Source organism: Myodes glareolus, chromosome 14 (assembly GCF_982192425.1).
Source record: "Myodes glareolus chromosome 14, mMyoGla1.1, whole genome shotgun sequence".
Classification (NCBI taxonomy): Eukaryota; Metazoa; Chordata; class Mammalia; order Rodentia; family Cricetidae; genus Myodes; species Myodes glareolus.
In genome coordinates this window covers 10,516,575-10,519,514 of record NC_142039.1, presented here as the reverse complement: position 1 = coordinate 10,519,514, position 2,940 = coordinate 10,516,575, and the positions used below count along the sequence as shown (strand labels likewise).

Here is a 2,940-nt window from a genome sequence, read left to right as displayed (position 1 = left end):
TGCTCTCCTGTTGTTTGCGGGGGATGCTCTTTTGAGATGGTATTTGTGCGTCTGCTTTGGTTCTGCTGCTCTAGGTGAGTCTAATCTGCTTCTAAGGTACAAGATTTATACCAACATCTTTACTTCCTCCTCCGCCAGTAAAGCCACTGGACTTACTGACCAAAGTGAAAAGGAGCGAAAAATAGACATGAAAACGAACTGAGAGAAAAGTCAAGCAGTGTGTGTAGATAGTGTGCATGTGAGTGCGACATGCCACATATGCAGAGGTCAGAGATTCGCCTCTGGGGAGTCAGAGCCCTCCTTTTGGTCTCCTTAGGCAAGTTCTCTCTTTCTGTTTCTACCAATCTCCATGCTCTAACTCGGTTACAAGTTCCTGGCTGGTTCCCCGTCCCACCTCCCAGCTCACTACAGGAGCTAGGATTGAGACTGTGAGCCACCATATCCAGCCATATGTGCATTCTGGTGATGAAACTCAGATCACAATTTGGAGGGAAGAACTTTTGACCACCGAGCCATCTTCCTGGTCTTCCGCATTAACTCGTTTTCTTTGAGACTCTGTACACGAGTTTTAAAAGAAAGGGGACATTAGGTTGTGTTTCTGTATTACCAAATCATTATTTTACTTGAACAAAAAATGTTGTTTCTAACTTTCTAATATGAAGATATTATATATCTTTTCAAAAATATTATAGATAATTAATTAATAACATAATAATTATGTTCATAGAAATCCAGGCACAGTGAGACATGCTAACACTAGTGTGTAGAAGATGGATCAGAAAGATTAGTATTTCAAAGCTGGCCTCAGCTACATAGCAAATTTGAGGCCAACGCAAGAAAGCAAAGTTGATAACACAGTGGGATCTTGATTTTGCATCATCTCGATCATGCAAGTAGGCCAAAGCTGAAATTTGGGAACAGTCTGCCTGGACTGCATTGGAGGCTGTTGAGCGTCAGCTCCCCTTTCTTGGTATTCTGGTCCATAACCTAAGGCCTCTGAATTCTCACACTATTTCTTACAGATAGGTTAATATAACTGCCAGTTTTACTTCATACTAAGTTAAACATCAATTATATTTAAGGACTTGTGTCTTCAGATTTTATCTGGGAAATTTTCTGCCTTGCAAAGGGATGTTTACAAGTGTATGGGTTTACATTGTGCTAAATTATAAAATCAAATTAACTTGTCATGCTAGCTTTATCGCTCTGTAGTTTGAGTTCACTGTTGCTTTGAAACCATCTTCCATAAATACATAGAGTGTCATCAGTGCAGGGTACCAAAGAACCAGCAGTCAGCAGCAAAGGTGAGCAGCAAAAACAGAATGCAAAGCATGAGAACTGAGCCAGGCTTGGAGGCACAGGCTTGTAATCCCAGTACTTGGGAAGCTGAGGCAGGAAGTTCACAAGTTCAAGACCAAACAGCCTACATAGTGGGGCCGTATCAAAAAGGGAATCTTTTTTTCTCTACCCCTAGTCCCCAAAACACATTTGAACTGAAGATAGACTATGAAATTACTGCCTAGACAATAATTATGTCATTAGTTATTCCTAAGTCTCGGGAAGACACAGAGTCATCTGTGAGACATAGAAAAGTCACCACAAACTGGGTATGCCCCATCCCAGTACTTCAGAGGCAGAGGCAAGAAGAGTTCAAGGTAATCCTGGGCTATATAGCAAACTAATAGCCAGGGCTATTTGTGACAACTATTAAAAAATAAACACACAAATCATTACTTTGTCTTTTAAAAACATTCTGTATTATTTACATGTGTGTGAGCGTAGGTACACACACAGTGTTGCACAAGCAAAAAACAGAGAACAACTTGGGAAATTCAGTAATTCAGTTCTCACTTTGTACCACACAAGCTTCAGGGTTGGAATTCAGATCTTCAGGCTTGTTGGCAAGTGCCTTTACCCACTGAACCATCTCACCAGCCCTCATCATTTGATTCTCTGAATTAAAACAGTAAAAGACACTTGACAATCTTACACTGACTTTCTACTTTTATCCAGCGGGAGACTTAGATACGTACAGAATCAGCTGTGTACATTTTCCCTCATAACCTCTAGATAACATAAAATCAAATTCCCCAAGAAGTAAAACACCATTGTCAAACTTGGTATGTACTCAGAGAGAAATGTCAAAGTATATAAAAGCAACTCTGGGAAGAAACGACCCCTGGACGAACCCAACCAGCACAGTGCTGCATCCCCATCTTCAGAGCCAACAACCACTCCACCCACCTCTCCAGTCTGTCCTCCCCTCCCCAGCTGTCACCACTATGCTGAAAAGAAAGACTGAAGGGAATAACTAAAGAAGAGAGAGCTAAGGTGAAGGAGGAGCCTCAGAGAAGATCTGCAATGTTGCCTGCTAAACCTGGTCCTCCAAAGCCAAAGTCTAAGCCTAAAGAACCCTGGCCTGCAAAGAAGGGAGAGAAGGTATACCCAAGGTGAAGAGGGGGAAGGCCAATGCTGGGAGGGATGCGAATAATCCTGCAGAAAATGGAGATACCAAAACAGAACAGGCACAAAAAGCTGAATGTGCTGAAGACACCAAGTGAAATGTGTGCATTTTTGATAACCATGCACTTCTGGTAGCTGTACAGTGTGAAATACTACTTTTTAAATCAAGTTCTATAAAAATACAGAATTTTGTTTTCTTTTTTTTTTAGCTAAATTGTTAACACACAGAATACTTAATCATTTTTGAGGGAAAAAAGATGTGTCACTAACAATGTCTCCCAAACTGGATTGATGAAGATTGATGATGGAAAACATTTTTCCCTAATAATTTTGAAAGACTCCTCTTGACTCCCAGAAGAGACATCCCATTTTTGACACACATGACCACTATGGCGCAACATGCCTTGTGTGGGAAAACTAAATTCATTTTTATATCCTCTTCCTCCTCCTATACTATCAGCATAGACTTAACTCTTT

At 40.8% G+C, this 2,940-nt stretch overlaps 1 pseudogene; it reads left to right on the top strand.

Moving 5' to 3' along the window:
• The first annotated feature begins 249 nt into the window (after positions 1-249).
• On the top strand, positions 250-2,561 carry LOC146891916 (non-histone chromosomal protein HMG-17 pseudogene; annotated as a pseudogene).
• Positions 2,562-2,940: the final 379 nt, after the last annotated feature.